Source organism: Schistocerca serialis, chromosome 6, assembly GCF_023864345.2.
Source record: "Schistocerca serialis cubense isolate TAMUIC-IGC-003099 chromosome 6, iqSchSeri2.2, whole genome shotgun sequence".
Taxonomy (NCBI): domain Eukaryota; kingdom Metazoa; phylum Arthropoda; class Insecta; order Orthoptera; family Acrididae; genus Schistocerca; species Schistocerca serialis.
This window is the reverse complement of record NC_064643.1, coordinates 150,110,617-150,128,452: the sequence shown is the minus strand read 5'-3', so window position 1 is coordinate 150,128,452 and position 17,836 is coordinate 150,110,617.

The following is a 17,836-nucleotide window of genomic DNA, read 5'->3' as shown; positions in this document are numbered from 1 at the left end:
TTTGGATACCCTTGCTTTCGTCATTTTGTCATGTGGAGAGTGAAGAGTGGAGCTGTGGACGCTAGAAAATGAAGCGCCAAGCGAAGAAATCGGAATATTTTCGACGTACTCTTCTGTCTGGATTATCCCCGCACAAAGTTCAAATATTTCTGACTGCCTTCGCTGCTGTTACCCCACTGCTGAACTCAACCGGACAGAGCATGATAAGAAAATGGTTTTCTCGATTTAAGGAGGATTGTTTCGACATTAGTGACTCTCCACGTTCAGGAAGAACTTTGGGCTAAAATCAATGGCGCTGAACACTATAGGACTTAACTTCTGAGGTCATCAGTCCTCTAGAACTTAGAACTACTTAAACCTAACTAACCTAAGGACATCACACACATTCATGCCCGAGGCAGGATTCGAACCTGCGACCATAGCAGTCGCGCAGTTCCAGACTGCAGCGTCTAGAACCGCTCGGCCACTCTGGCCGGCAAGAACTTTGGGGTTTGATGAAGACAGTTTAAAGGCATTACTCTACAGTGATTGAAGTCAGTGTACTTGGGAGCTGGCAAATATGAACACTCCATCATCGTGCAACGCTGCATACAATGTAGTATGTTCAAGAATGGGGTGAATGGCTTTCGCATGCTCAGAGCCAAAATCACAAAAATCAGCGAGTGGTCATGTGTGCTTCTGAACATGCTCGTCATCGACTGGCTTGCGAACAACACTGATCACTCCAATAGCGTAACGTTGCTGTTGGCGATAAATGGTATCTTTATGCTAAATTATGGAAAAGAAAGGAATGGCTGAGGCCAAACAAAGCGGCAACTCCCTGAAAAAAAAAATCCTGCACGCGTCCCAAAAAGATAATTTTATGCATGTGATTGAACAAGGACAGTGTGGTCTACTGCGTATTGCTTCCTCGAAGTGTTACCGGCACTGCTGACAGCTATTGGCAACTACTGAGACGTCTTGCAGACACATCTATAAAAACTACCAGAAAGACAGCGTGATCGATGCTGATCAGCGATAACGCCCGCCCAGACTGACAAAATCACTATACAGGAGTTAGGTTGACTGGTCGTCCCGCAAAGACATTCGTTGCGAAGTGGGTCAAACGATATTCAGAGGTTGGAAACGCGAATGATTCATTGGAGAGAGGACTAAGGTGCCAAGCTATAATCTATAACAGCAGCGACTGGATTAACTATTAGGGGATTGTGCAATTAATAATATGTATTTTCATGTAAATATTTATTTATAACAGCGTTTTTTATTTCATACAGATAACGGCGTACACTTTCTTGTGGAACTGACTAAAAGTCGCAAAAGTGAATTTCACATGTAAATGACTGACGGGGTAAAATGAGGGGGGGGGGGGGGGGGGGGGAGAGAGAGAGGCAGGGAAATACAAAAAGATTTGCACAGTTGTTAAAATCTTACATTTCCATGTTCAGTTGTTGTTTAGTGGTCATTACTTTGTAAATAAAGCAGACCATTTCCCCGTACCTAGCTATTCGCTAGAATACAGCGCATGTCTCCCCTCCAAAACGTGTAGGCTCGTGAAGCGTGACGAAGTATATTCGACGTCCCCACGAACGTCTATCTTTACTCTCATTTCTCGCAAATTCAGAGAAAGTTTTATGAGCAGCCCTACCACGAGCACTCGCCAGCATACAGAGGAGTCTTTGCAGGTATCTTCAATCTCATTAATTAAAAAGGAGCAGTGATGGAAATGCCGCTTCACTCATAAAGCAGACTGGAATCTCGAAGTCGGCTTTTTGCGACCAAAAGTTCTCATTTCCACAAAGATATGCAAGGTCCATTTACTGGATTACTGCAGGGGGAGGGGCCTTTGATAAACTGGAAAGCCGACGGACAATGGGACTGCGCGCCGCTTTACATCGTCCTGGTGAAAAGCCAGTTTTGGGAGGAGGGCGACGACAAAAGGACATCACGCAGGTGGAACCACCAGTTGGCGCGCCTGAAGTTGCTCCCATCCCGTAGAAACGTCTCGAGTCTTGACTGGTCTTTCTTCCGGACGGAAAAAGCTACGAGGAAATAGACGTGGCCATTACAATAAGAACATCTTCTAACTAAACAGAACTATTTCAGCGTCCTGAACAGAAAATGTAAGACCTTAAAATTAAACAATAACACCGCCCTGTATGAAAGTCGGGATGTGAGCTTTTCATCACTTACTTTTGCTTGTATCTCCTCCCAAGAAATAATGAATTACCTGAATACAAGTAGTTCTTAATTGAAACATTTGAATGAAAGTAGTTTTCAAAGTGATGTTACCGGAATTATTGTGAAAGGCATACGTTGTTTCCATCTACAAAACCATATATCAAACTTCGCTACAAAATACGTATCCAATGAACTGTGAATTTCATTCATATTTCATATGCTGCCCCTACAGGACCAAGTTTTAGAAATACGTTACAACGTATTCAGCAAAAACGTGAATTTCACTAAAGTTGCAATCATGGTAAAATTTCAGGCACCAACTTTGCAACAATTTCTAAGGATGTTAAAAATAACTAACCAGTAGACAAATTTATGATCTTCATTTTATTTCATTGTTTATGAAAGCTGATAAGGTATTGTATTTCAGAGATACTTTATGGAAAGAATCGGAAATATCAATGCATTCTGCACGTTTGCATTCGCAGCGAATTCACTTGTCCAATGTGACATTCTAGAAATATCACAATTTATTGGGTACCTTATTTCAGTTATCTGTTCGTTAAATCCATTTTTGTCTGCAAATAAAACTAGAAAATTTATAAAATTAATAAATAATATCACAGTGTTGATTTCGAAAATATAAAAAGGGTGACATGTTTTCGGAATGAATTTTCACTCAGCAGCAGAGTGTTCGCCGTTTGCATAGTTCCTAGGTAATACCTAATACAGACAATTTCAATCGACTTTTTGTGACGTTTATAATTGTTGATGAATAAAATCCACATAGATGTATGTTTAACCCTCCGTCAAGATTAAAATTGTGTGCGAGATCGGAAATTGAACCAGGAGCCTTTGTTTTTGTGGATAAAGCACTTACCATCTCATCTCTTCAGGAACAGCTGCCGATCTGTCCTCACAACTAAACTTTCGGCAGTACCCATTTCCTATATTACAAACGTCGGCGAAGCTCTCCTGCATACACTTGTTTCCCGACACCCCTATGTGGTGCGAAGTTGACCACTAGATATCATGAAAAGTGAACCCGCCAGTGTAAAAGAAGGCTCAAATGTTGTGTTGTCAGCAGAGAAGCAGTAACAGCAAAATTGTCTGTCAGGAGAGCTCAGTGACGACGAACGTTGACTCGTCAGTGGATGTCACCTGAGAAAGAGATCCATCAGGACCATTTGAACCGTTTTAAACCAGTCCATATCGACTGCTGTTAATGAAATTGTGAAGCGGAAACGCGAGGGAACAACTAGAACTAAACCAAGACCAGGCAGTCCTCACATATTAACGGACAGGGACGCAGAGTGGTTGTAAAAAAACGCTTGAAATCAGGGAAGGGAATCACTCTCGAGTTAAAAGTTGATAGCACCTAGTACAATGACTGTGCCTAGGGCGTTGAGACATTTTTGTAGTCAACGCTAAGCGACGCGTGCGGTGGTGCAAAAAGCGACACCACTGGTCAGTCGATGAGTGGAAATGAGCGATGAATCGCCTTATACCCTGCGACAAATTCGAGGGAATGACTGGGTTTGGATAATACACATTTCACACCATTGTGTACAGTGTGCAGTAGAGGAACAGTTCGAAGAGGATGATGGTACCAGAGTGACTATCCATCTTGTCATGAAGAAGCGTTTGCGAGGCAGTGGTATTTGGACAATAACATTCCTGAAATGGACTGGCCCTCCCGGAGTCCCTACCTGAACGCAGTGGAACACCTTTGGGATGAGTTAAAACGTCGACATCGTTCAAGACCCCAGAGTCCCACATCACTACCTTTTCTCGTTTCTGCTTTGTAGAGGTATGGCAGCTCATTCTTCCTCAAGACATTTACACACCTCATTGAACGTGTCCCCGATGGAGTTCGGTCCATCATAAAGGAGAAAATTAGAAAAACTCCATGTTAACGTCTTCGTATAGGTGTCCATATGCTTGCTGCACTAACACTCCTGGAAGAAAGGATATAGTGGAGTAATGACCTAGTCACAGCTTAGAGGTTGTTTCCAGAATGAATCTTTAACTCAAATCTCCTCTACTCCACAGAGTAACTGGCAGAGGCATGGCTATGTAGTAGGGGGTCTTGAATCGCTTCAGGCTAGCTACGAAACCAGAAGGTTCTGGGTTCGAATCCCGATCTGCTAGGTAGTTTAAGAAATATCTTAATGAATTTTACACAGAAATATAGTTTCATGCATCACAAGAAGTCGATTAAGATCGTCTGTGTCAGAAGCCAAACTACCTATAGATAACAGAAGGTTTCTAGCTATTGACAACGGAATCTCATCGTATAGCTCTCTCATCCTTTGGTCATTCGAGAGAATTTTAATTCCTGAAGTGAAAAACGGGCTTGCGCCACAATCTGTTCCAGGTATCGAGCTATTGAATACCATACACAGTCATAAGAACTGGGTCTTCTACGTATGAAGTAGATCACGCACTTTAGCACTGCTGCAGAGTAGTTTTCTAACCCCTGTGCCTCTGTATTCCGCCCACTCCTCGCAGAAATTTCTCGCGTTAAAATGTTCAACTATTTGTACACCGGTGACCACTTCTCAATCTGCATGCACCTTGCGCTTCGAGCAGTGTCCGAAAGCAAGTTAGCAAAACAGATGCCCAGTAAGAACAACTGGGCGCTATACAGCCACCTGGCTCTTTTAAAACATTATAACATCGCCTGAGAACTGATTACATCACGAAAGTGATTCACTATGTCACGGATGCGGTCATCCAAAAAGTTTCTTAACATAAACTGATGAGCCAAAACGCAATAAAGCATAACTTCTGCGTGCCATGGATTCTACAAGTCTTTGGCAGGTTTATCCAAGTGTCTGGCGCCAGCTATCTTCGCACAGCTCACAAAATTCCCATAAATTACGTTCAGGTAGTTTGTGAACGCAGAACCGGGGCGAGATATCGTCGCAGACGTGTTACATCGGGTACGGGTCAGGCGAATTTTGTGTCCAATGCATCAGCGCAAGGTCACTATCATTCGGCTCGAACCTTATAGAAAGGCTATGGCCTTGTGACGCGGGTATCCTGCAAGAAGATACTACCGCTGTCGAGAAACACACAAAGCATTGGGGGATGGAGGTGGTGGGCAATAATGTTCACGTAGTCCGCATTTTCCATGATGACGTAGATTGCTACCGGAGGTGCCATGGAATCGCAAGTGAATGTCGCTGATGGCGTAAATCTGGTCTCACCGATCTGCATCCGTGCTGCGGTGCGTGTTTCAAGCAGCAGTGCCCCTGGATGAAGTCGCATCAGGCTACGGCCGTGTACGTGGTTCATCCGTCCAATCGACACGTTTCCATTAATGCACAGCCAGTATCAGTGATCCAGTGTCTACTGCAATGGTGACTGGAGATATCTTTGAGTCAATACAGGAATACACAGGGGGTCGTTTTTGATGCCACAGAACGTACCTTAATAATCGATCCCTCCGTTCAGTCAAGTTGTATGAAAAAACTACTCGTCATTCCGATTCAGTATCTCCTCATTGCTTAATGGATCTACTTGTCTAATATTCAGCATTTCTGTAACTCCACTTTTCAAAAGTTCCTGTGCTTTACTTCTTTGAACTCTTTATGGTTCACGTTTCATTTCCGTACAAGGCTACACGCCACACAAATACCTCCATAAAAGATTTCCTAACACTTCAATTTATATTTCATGCAGACAACTCTCTTTTTCAGAAAAGATGTTCTTGCTGTTGCCAGTCCGTATTTGATGTTCTCTATAAGTCGGAAATCGTCAGTTATTTTATTGCCCCGACAGCAAAACTCATCTACTGCTTTTAAAGTATAATTTTCTAATCTCATTCACTCAAGCTTCCCCGAACTGATTCCCGTAAAACCCATTACTTTTGTTTTAGTTTTCTTGATGTTCATCTTCTAACTTCGAAGAACATGTAGTACAAGGAACTGAAAGGGTTTTAGGGAACATCTTATCTTAGCTGTACAACTTCTTGTACACTGTACATTATCATGATCCCGAAGTTCAAGAGCGAGAGAGATGAAACATTATGGCTGTCTTCACTGGGTCAGAGCTCGTGAGGGTTCAACACGATGGGTGGGTGGATCACTTCAGAACGCGTGACAAGCGACCTCGAAAACCACTGTGGGAACGCTGGAAATAATCAGTTTAGGTTAAGGTGAAACTCGTAGGAGCGAGTCCTGCCGACGGCTTGACGTGGCAGAGCGTAGAGCACACAGCAGGAAATTTGTTGGTACAGCTGGAAAAAACGCCAGAGGGAGAATATGGAGATATTTTAGACACAGCAAACGATGTCATGGAGCAGAGTGGCGAAATGTTTAAGATGCTGAAGTCTCATGCTATAAAAGCGAGACAGCAATACATAACCTGCTGTAGAAGTTCTGCTCCTCATCCATTTACTGAACATATAAGCTTCTTTATTTCGGTACTTAACGTTTACAGTTAATTCAATATCCTTATGATTTTCTTACTTACCATTGGTTACAATTTAAGCTTTTACGGAAATTTTGGTAAACTATGTTTGTGTAGAATGTCTTGGTTAACCGAAAGCGTTTGGTATGATGCTCCACTGTAGACTATAAACGAAGATGCGAGCATACGGAATTGGTTCCCAGATAGGTGAGTGGCTTGAAGACTTAAGTAGTACGATCCAGTACGTTGTCCTCGACGCTTTTCGCTGATGTCGCTGTGGTGTACAGCAAGGTGTCTTCGGTAAGTGACTGTAGGAAAATACAAGATGACTTGTGCAGAATTTCTGATTGGTGTTACGAATGGCAGCTTTCTCTAAATATAGAAAAAAGTGAGTTAATGCAGATGAGGAGGAATAAAAATTTCCTAATGTATGAATAGAGCATTAGTGGTTTCCTGCTTGACAAGTCAGGTCCATTAAATATATAACCGTATCTTTGCCAAGCGATATGATATTGAATGTGCAGCTATGGACGATAGTATGGATGACGACGAATGGTCGACATCGGTTTTTGGGAGAATGTTAGGAAAGTGTGGTTCATCTGTGAACGAGACCGCGTATAGAACACTAGTACCACTCATTCTCGAGTACTGCTCAACTGTCTAGGATCCCAAATAGGTCGAATTAAAGGTTGACGTCGAAACAATTTAGAGTGGGGCTCTTGTATTTGTTAGCGGTAGGTTCGACCAACACGAGAGCGTTACGAGATGCTTCCTGAATTCAGATGTGAGTCACTGGTGGAAAGAGTACGTTCTTTTTGTGAAAGAGTGCAGAATCACTATGCTATCGCTAACGTGCATTGATGGTAAGGACCAGAAAGACAAGGTGAGGGAAGTTAAGGCTCGTACGGTGGCATATAGACAGTCGTCTTTCTATTGTTCTGTTTGGGACTGGAACAGGGAAGGAAATAGCTGTTGGCGGTACAAGGTACCGTCTGCAATGCACCATACGATGACTTTGTATGTTGATGTAGATATACAGGCTGTCCTCCCACACCTCTCAAAACACAATTAAGGAACAGTTTCCTTCTCCAGGAGTAATCAAAAATTGTCTAGTAAATATGGGCTCTAAAATGCAAACCTTACGAGGTATGATCACGTGTTCACCTTCGATTCTGTGAAACAGGTATCTTCTACTGCAGGGCCTTTGCTTTTCATATTTTGGGAGGAGGAAGTATTGACCAAAACAAGAAAAAAAGGTCTAGTAAACATGGTGTCAAATTCATACCTTAAGAGCTTTGAGTACTTGCTCATCTTCGTTAACGTGAACACATGTCATCCACTAAATAAGTGCTTGTAGCTCCTCAGGTATGCGTATTAAACGCCCGTGTTTACTCGATTTTTTCCTTTATTGATCCATACTAAACGTGGGGGATTAGACGAGCGGTCTAAGGCGCTGCAGTCATGGACTGTGCGGCTGGTCCCGGTGGAGGTTAGAGTCCTCCCTCGGGCATGAGTGTGTGTGTTTGTCCTTAGGATAATTTAGGATACGTAGTGTGAAAGCTTAGGGACTGATCACCTTAGTGATCCACACTACCTCTTCCAAAAATATGAAGTTTCATAGTAGCGAAGATGAACAAGTGGTCATATCTATTAAGGAATACGCTTTGGAGCCCTCGTTTACCAAATATTTTTTTCTCCTTTTGGTATAAGGCACCTGTCCGTAAAGTTTGTCGGTGTTTTTTTGGGACACCCTGTAGGGTGTAGGTGTTTTCGTATTTTACGTATCTTGAAATTCATCTTATGTAAAACTGAAACCTGTTACCGTTGTTCAATAAAAACTCCTACAACGGGAACTACTGGTACTGCCAGCCATTTTTAACACTTCTAAAACTCATCACTCTCCCGATGGAGAATCTAATTTCAGGATTTCATCAAAGGCTGAATTGATCTTGATGTCATCACGATTTGGTTCAAATGCTTCAAATGGTTCTGAGCACTATGGGACTTAACATCTGTGGTCATCAGTCCCTAGAACTTAGAACTACTTAAACCTAACTAACCTAAGGACATCACACACCTCCATGGCCGAGGCAGGATTCGAACCTGCGACCGTAGCAGTCGCGCGGTTCCGGACTGCGCGCCTAGAACCGCTAGACCCATCACGATTTAATCAGTGTGTTTGAAGTGTTATTTGTTTTTGCCTTTTTGCTCGCCCCCCCCCTTTTTTATAATTAACAACATGTCGGAATATCAATCTATGAGACCTCGTACGTGCAAAACTGGCAAAACTGAAAATCCGCACATTATTTAAGGTTTTATTAAGAATTTTTCCTCCTCGTTGCTTTAGAAAGGCGACACTATTTCGGCATTCTTACACATGTGACTTCATTGTGTAGTTGTTGTTATTTTCATTCATGCTCTGTGAAATGTATCAGTGGGGAGGGGGGAGAGGTAGGTAAATTTCCATTATTGTAGTAGTCAATGCCAACGTTTATAAGAGCTCTCGACATTAACTGAAATCTGAATTATGTCACAGACGTGATCGCACATAAGCAATTGCTTTAATTCAGCACGTATTTTAACGAATAAAATAATCAAGCACGACTCGTATGTTGATCATGTAGCAATAAAGGTTCGCCATCGCAATGCGGATTATCAGTTCCCCAAATGCGTCAATATTGCTTATTTCGCCAATTTTCACAGGAAAATGGCCGACAAAAATAAGGCGCGTGCGCATGGGCATACTAATTCCCATCATGCCCCGAGACCGACCGTTGAATTTGACGTCCTAACGCAAACCGTTCAGAAGTTATGACGATTTTGTTTCATATAGTTCAATAATTGTCACCTTGTACATGAGCGGTGTAGAGACCGGCGGTGATGTGAGCTGAAAATGCGGAAATCTGTTGACACTAGCGATTTTGACAAAAGGAGGGTTGAAACTTCCTGGCAGATTAAAACTGTGTGCCGGACCGAGACTCCAACTCGGGACCTTTGCCTTTCGCGAGCAAGTGCTCTACTATTGAGCCACCCAAGCACGACTCACGCCCCGTCCTCACAGCTTTAATTCCGCCAGTACCTCGTCTCCTACCTTCCAAACTTAACAGAAGCTCTCCTGCGAAACCTGCAGAACTAGCACTCCTGGAAGAAAGGATATTGCGAAGACATGTCTTAGTCACAGCTTGGGGCGTTGTTTCGAGAGTGAACTATTGACTCTACAGCGGAGTGTGCGCTGATATGAAACTTCTTGGCGGATTAAAACTGTGTGCCAGACCGAGACTCGAACTCGGTACCTTTGCCTTTCGTGGGCAAGTGCTCTACCAACTGAGCTACCCAAGAGAGCGTTGTTACGGCTTGCCGCCTGGTAAAGAGCATCTCGGAAGCGGTGTATCCGGTTGGCTGTTATCGTGCTGCTGGTCGAAAGACCACGAAGTCACGAGTAGGCGATCAGGTATCGGACACCCACGCCTCGACACTGAACATGGATGAAGGCTTGCCCATTCTATAAAGCAGGATAGTCGACGATCTGTGGCAGATGTCATTACAGAGAACAATCTTGGTGAACAGACAGGTGATTTGGAGTACAACTTTTAGCAGACAGAATGCCACAGATACTCTCTTCATTCCATATTACCTGTGTTAGTAAAAAGATTTGTCTTATAGAGTTTCCAGGAGGAGAGGCAGCCAGGCTAGCTCGGGATTACAACCCCAAACACACTAGCGTGACAAAAGTCATGGGTTAGCGATATGCACATATACAGGGTGTTACAAAAAGGTACGGCCAAACTTTCAGGAAACATTCCTCACACACAAATAAAGAAAAGATGTTATGTGGACATGTGCCCGGAGACGCTTAATTTCCATGTTAGAGCTCACTTTAGTTCTTCCACCTACGCTCAATGGAGCACGTTATCACGATTTCATACGTGATACTCTACCTGTGCTGCTAGAACATGTGCCTTTACAAGTACGACACAACATGTGGATCATGGACGATGGAGCTCCTGCACATTTCAGTCGAAGTGTTCGTACGCTTCTCAACAACAGATTCGGTGACCGATGGATTGGTACAGGCGGACCAATTCCACGGCCTCCATGCTCTCCTGACCTCAACCCTCTTGACTTTCATTCATGGGGGCATTTGAAAGCTCTTGTTTACGCAACCCCGGTACCAAATGTAGAGACTCTTCGTGCTCGTATTGTGGTCGGCTGTGATACAATACGCCATTCTCCAGGGCTGCATCAGCGCATCAGGCATTCCATGCGACGGAGGGTGGATGCATGTATCCTCACTAACGGAGGACATTTTGAACATTTCCTGTAACAAAGTGTTTGAAGTCACGCTGGTACGTTCTGTTGCTGTGTGTTTCCATTCCATGATTAATGTGATTTGAAGAGAAGTAATAAAATGAGCTCTAACATGGAAAGTAAGCGTTTCCGGACACATGTCCACGTAACATCTTTTCTTTCTTTGTGTGTGATGAATGTGTCCTGAAAGTTTGGCCGTACCTTTTTGTAACACCCTGTATAGATGACGGTAGTATCCCGTACCTAAGGTATAAAAGGGCAGTTCCTTGGCCGAACTGTCAATTGTACTCAGGTGATTTACGTGAAAAGTTTCTGACGTGACTATGGTGGCACGACTGGAGTTAACAGACTTCGAACTCAGAATAATGGTAGACGCATGGGGCATTCCATTTCGGAAATCAATAGGGAATTTAGTATTTCGAGATCAACGATGACTAGACTACGCCGACAGTACCAGATTTCAGACGTTGCCTCTCAATATGTACAAACCAGTGACGAGGGGCCTTCGCTTAGCGGCCAAGAGCAACAGTGTTTGCGTCACTGCTAACAGACAAGTAACACTACGTGAAAAAAACCGCAGAAATCAACGTGGAGAGTACGGCGAACATATCCGTTAGGGCAGTGCGGCGAATTTGGCGGTAATGGACTATGGCAGCAAACGACCGACGCGAATGTCTTTGCTGAGAGCAGTGACCTCTCGTTTGGTCCCTGGACGACTGTAAAACCGTATACTGTCAGATGAGGCCCGATTTCAGATGGTAAGAGCTGATGGTAGGCCTGGAGTGTGGCGCAGACCCCACGAAGCAATGGACCGAAGTTGCCAACGAGGCATTGTGCAAGATTATGGTGGCTCCGTAGCGGTGCGTGCTGTGTTTACATCAAATTGACTGGGCCTCCTGGACGTTCGGCTATTTGGAGACGATTATCACCCATTTACGGACTTAATGTTACAAAAAAAAGTAGTTGTCATGAATGGAAATGCGCCATATCCCTTAGCCGTAACTGTTCGCGATTGGTTTTGTAAGTAGGCTGTTTAGGGTTTTATATTGGTAACGCCACGTAGCGCTCTGAATGAAAATCACTGGCTGTGCTGCGTGCAGTCTGTGGCTGGTTTGCATTGTTGTTGGCCATTGTAGTGTTGGGCAGCTGGATGTGAACAGAGCGTAGCGTTGCGCAGTTGGAGGTGAGCCGCCAGCAGTGGTGGATGTGGGGAGAGAGATGGCGGAGTGTTGAAATTTGTAAGACTGGATGTCATGAACTGCTATATATATTTTGAGTTTTCAACACTATTAAGGTAAACACATTGTTTGTTCTCTATTAAAATCCTTCATTTGCTAACTATGCCTATCTGCAGTTAGTGCCTTCCGTAGTTTGAATCTTTTATATAGTGGCAGTAGTGGCGCTCGCTGTATTGCAGTAGTTCGAGTAACGAAGATTTTTGTGAGGTAAGTGATTTGTGAAAGGTATAGGTTAATGTTAGTCAGGGCCATTCTTTTGTAGGGATTATTGAAAGTCAGATTGCGTTGAGCTAAAAGTATTGTGTGTCAGTTTAAGCAGTCTTGTATAATTGTTCAAAGGGGACGTTTCAGTTTGAAGAATATTCTGGACAATGATTTGGTCACCCAGACCCTCCACAAGAATCCCATAGAACATTTGCGGAACATAATCAAGTGGCCAGTTCGTGAACGAAATCCTGCACCGACTACGCTTACGCAGTCATGGATGGCTGTAGACCCATCATGGCACAATATTTCTGCATAGGACTTCCAGCGACTTGCTGGATCCAGTCCTCGTCCTGCATTATGCCGGGAAAAAGAAGGCCCGATACGAATTAGGAGGTATCCCATGTCCTTTGTCACGACATTGTATGGTGTCCGCTCTTGTATAGACACAATGTATTGAAAGAGCTCAACTTCAGGAAGCAAAATGTATTGTACACAGGACGCGCTGTCTGATAGGTGAAAAGTGATTCACTCTGTGTAGCAAGACATGTAAACAAAAGTAGAACATCATAAAAAGAAGCACTGAGGCTGGAAATCACCTGATGCAACAACACGTTTGAAACAAACGACAAAGTTGACAGTGGTTATCGCACAGTTTCGTGAATAGAAATGATACACGTTGTCGGGCATTAAGGCTTAGCTAACCGATGTTCTTGTGTAGTGTCTGACGAGAAATGGTCCATAGCCGGATTATTATTATTTTAGATCCATGGAAACAAGCGACCAGTTGTGAATTCAGAGCCATAAGTATGCTCGATCACCTCGCAGTGGTATATCCGGATTATGAGTCCGGCATGGAACACTGGAGACAGCACCTTCATGTTCTGTCTACGAAGCATTGCGTAATGAAGTGTAATTCGCCTTTTGAATGAAGTAGCCTCAATCTTCTCTCGTAAGGCCAAAAGAGGGCCATGCTGTCCAACTAATCCGTGGGTAGGGCAGGAAGATCTGTCGTGTCGTAGCACCACTCATGATTTTTTTTTTTTTTTTTTTTTTAGTATACTTTACAGAAGTGGCCATTAGAGTCTTCTGCCTGTTGATGTATAACTAGATTCGCTCCAAGTCGCTGAAGGTTGTTCTTGATGTCATTAATGGAAGAGGGTGTGTAAATGAAACAATGATGTAAGGAATTAGTAGAATGCTGATAAATTCTATTTGATTTGTAGTGGTACTTTCAGATTTTTCCTAGAGTGCTACGTCATGGCACTGAAGCATGTCTTACACTTCGTCAATCAAACACTCGCTAATGCCAGCAGTGGTCACGATACGACTCTAATTAAATACGCAGTCACCTTTCTCCGGCGCAAGTTACTGTTGCAACTCTCGGAAAGATGAAAATCCTCCAGTTACCGGATGCACTACTTTTATTGACATCGTTTTTCTCTCCCCCTGTGAAAAATTCCGGCGCTCACTAGCGAAATGAAAGACCGGACAGGGGGCGTCCTTTTCAGTCCGAGGCGCCGGAAGGTGAGCTCTCGGTTATTTCACATGCGCAGTTTCCCGCACCTAGATGAATGAGAAGTGAGCGGCGAAATAAATTCCTCCATCAGGTCCGCCATGGAGTGGTGCGAATGAAAGCGGCTGTTCGCCTAGTCTCTCTCCTCCCCCCTCCCCTCCCCCCACCTCTTGAGTCGTGAATCACTGTGCACGCCGAGCCCTGGCACCCACTCGTGCAGCGTCAGTCGCACGCCCCCATTACTGTGCGCCTCTTTGCAGGCGGTCATTTTCATTCCTCGTTTCGGAGGCAATGCGTTCACCTAACGCATTTTCTTTCCTCCTTTTATCGAGGATCGCACTTCCCGTAATGCCTTGGATATTTCTTCGGAAGTGGAGGCCAAATATATGCAAACAGTACCGGATTAAAAAAAGGGATGCAAAACCGATGGTCTCTGCGACATTGTTATTCTCTCGATAAGTGCCGGAACTAGGGAAGTCTGAAGCAGCATTCTCCTACCTGTAAGTGCTATTACCAGTTCTGATTTGAAAGTTAACTCTCGTCAGCTACGAAGTGAGAAATTTTCTCCTATCGTAATTCTAGGTTATGACCGAACACTAGTTGACGGTGAAAAATCCTGCCATTTTTCTAGATGTACTCTATATATTATAATATGCGATGTAAACTGACAGCCGGCCAGAGTGGCCGAGCGATTCTTGGAGCTACAGTCTGGAACCGCGCGACCGCTACGGTCGCAGGTTCGAATCTTGCCTCGGGCATGAATGTGTGTGATGTCCTTAGGTTAGTTAGGTTTAAGTAGTTCTAAGTTCTAGGGGACTGATGACCATAGAGGTTAAGTCCCATAGTGCTCGGATCCATTTGAACAATTTTTTGAAGAAGTCGGTGGCTCTTTCTTTGATGATGATAGTAATTTTGTGCCTGTTTAGATCGTTGTGTGTGTGTGTGTGTGTGTGTGTGTGTGTGTGTGTATGTGTGAGTGGATCCGTTCATGCAAACGCTGGATCTTTTTAGGACGTGTCTCTGAGATCATGCTGCAAACTTCGGATTCATAGAGAACGGCAAGGAAGGATGACTGTTTTGTACAAAAGGAGTTTGGCTCAGGCTATGGGGCCTTTAAGGAAAGGATAGAGCTGATGGACTCTGCCCCTACCTTTATTACGTGCATTTGTTATGTGTGTATTCCAGGTTAATTTATTGTCAATTTCAAGGCTTAACATGTCATGGAGTTCTCCGAAGGAACGTCCAACCCGTCGAGGTGTATCTGACGTTGTGGTGGATGTCTTTTGGAAGTGAACATTACTGCTTGACATTTGCTTGGATTAATTTTAATTTTTCAGAGTGTGCACCACTAGGTTATCTCCTGAAGGTGACTTTGCTGTAACATCGCGATGTAATTAATGTTTGGGCCATATCTATTGATTGCTGTTGATCAACGTACAGTGCAGTCTCGTTACCCTGGTGTTGAGAGATGTCATTTGTGTACTGCAGGTATAGAACCGGCCTAAGTTCAGAGCCTTGTGGTACAAAGGCCTCCGCGTGTTTTCTGTTGCTGCTGGCTCCGTCGATGTGGGCATAAAGGGTTCTATCCCTGAGGAATGAGTGCAGCATCTTGATCAGATGTCCGGGCACCTCAAAATTGCCGAATTTGTGCAAGAAACCTTTGTCAGACGCAGTCTAAAGCCTTCTTAATGTCTGACAATACCGCCCCAGTGCTGTGACATAACGAACGTGCACGACATACCTTACACCAGGCAACACGGCTAGTGGACGATGTGAGTTCATTCCCGAACGATTCTAGTCTTATGACCCGATCAGTTATCCGGTTGGAAGATGTCATCACAACAGTGGAAAACGTCGAGCATGAATGAATCAAATGGTACGCCCTAATGCTCACGCACTCCACAGTTCTCATGGTGGTTTCGATTACTACTACAGATCCCATGGGTGCTAAGGTGAACGTTCCCCGTAGTATAAAACTCCCCCATCAGGCTGTATCCGTGGCGCAATGCATCTATCAAATAGCCGTTCACCTAGACAAAGGCATCTCCGAACAAACGTGATTCATCCGACAAGGCGACACGTCTCCATCGATCCACAGTACAGTCTCGGTGATCCCTTGCTAACTTCAGTCGTAACTGCCGATACCAGTGAGCCAACAGGAGAAAACCCAGTGTTGGTCTGGTGTTGAGCTCCTTGTTCAACAGTATCCGCTGAACAATTTTTTCTGTAAGACTTATGACGACAGATTACAATGTTTGTGCAGACATATCTGCCACAGATCGGCAGCTGTTCTGTTGTGTGGAATGTGCAAGCCTCCGGCCTCTACGCTTTATGACGATGCATGGACGTCCAACATGTTGTTGTCTACTTCTAGTTTCACCGGCCTTCAACAGCCTTCCGTAGTTGCTCACGACAGCAGCATACGGCCAGCAGACTGTCTTTGCCGTTTCAGATAAGCCCTGTCCCAGGCGCCGTACCATAACAATCTGCCCTTGATGTCACTTATCTCAGTGGATTTCTCCTTTTGCCGCCGGTATCGTCGCTGCAGTAGTTCTACGTTCATCTCTGTTCTGCTTATATACTTGCTTTACAGTGTGTCGGTGGGTAGCGGCCAAACGTTTTGGTATATCGGTAATTAAATAATCACATTTACAGCGGAAACTGACACGGTCAAAGTATACTGCAATAAATGCAGACTTTCAGGTAACTAAGTGTGCTTAAATAAGTCGTTACCTAGAAAATCGCGACTGTGTGGTTACGATGTACCTCTGACATCAGTCCCTGTGAATGACAGTGAGTGGTGGAAAAACACTTGAGGCTGGCGTTGTTAATACTGGCACTTCTTGCAGTAAAGTGGCTTCCTCCATATAATTAAGACAGAGTCGTTGATAATGGTGCCAGAGAAATGTGTAGGAGTGCACCAGCTCAAAATTCGTTGCAGACGTCGACAATGCGCTGGAACTGCTCCACCGCTAAGATTTCGTGAAGTCATTTCGATCTCGGAGTTTCGGTTTCCCTGCGACAGAATAAATTACAAGTATTCACCCTATTTATTTGTAAATAATTACTGATTCCACAACGTGAAATGGATATATCACATTGAATCGGAAGACCACCACAGTTATTGCTTACCACTACGCAGACCTCAAAATATCTTCGTGCCGACGAAATATGATCACAAAAAATTTCAGTTCTTCTTCTTTCTCTGTTTTTAGTATCTTCCCAGTAATTCTTCATATTTTCCTAATGATACCATCTCCTTTCTTCTGCCCACGTTGTCCCAAATTTCTTATTTCTTATACCTGGAAAGCCTTCTAAACCAAGCATTTCTTTTCTTTTAAACGTAATTTTCTGTTATTTCTGCATCTTTGATGTTGTTTCTTTCCAGTTCTTTTCTTCCTTTTGTAATCCATACTATTGCCGACTGATTTTTCCAGAAATGTAGGGATATTTGTTTCGTTGGCATATTCATTGGGTAGAAAATTCCAAAGAAGATTCATCTTCACTTTACCCTTACTTCTGATATTTTCTCTATGTTCTGGTAATTCCATCGTTACTTCCCGTTTTCCAAGACTTTGTAGGTTTTATTGCACTCATTATTTTTCTAGTACTCCGTGTCTCAAACAGCCTACTGCTATTCTGTCCATTTAATAGCTGATCCTAAAACATTCACACTCCTAGACACATTGTGGTCTTAGAGCTTTAGTATAATGTTCTTGTTTTGCTTTTTACACAAGAGGGAGATTTAGTCAGTAAGTAAATCACTGAAGACTATGGACTCTCATGGTTATATGGAGTGACCAGTTCGATTCGCTATTTTCTCCAAGAGTTTCTGAGTAACTTCTTCTGTCAGATTTTGTGGAAGAGCTAGCCAGTCAACTAATTCCATTTGTTTTCCGTTGCAGGAAACTGGTTTACCTTTGTTACTTTTTAGCTCAACTACAGATCCTTAAGGGTTTTCCTAAATCACAGTTAGACA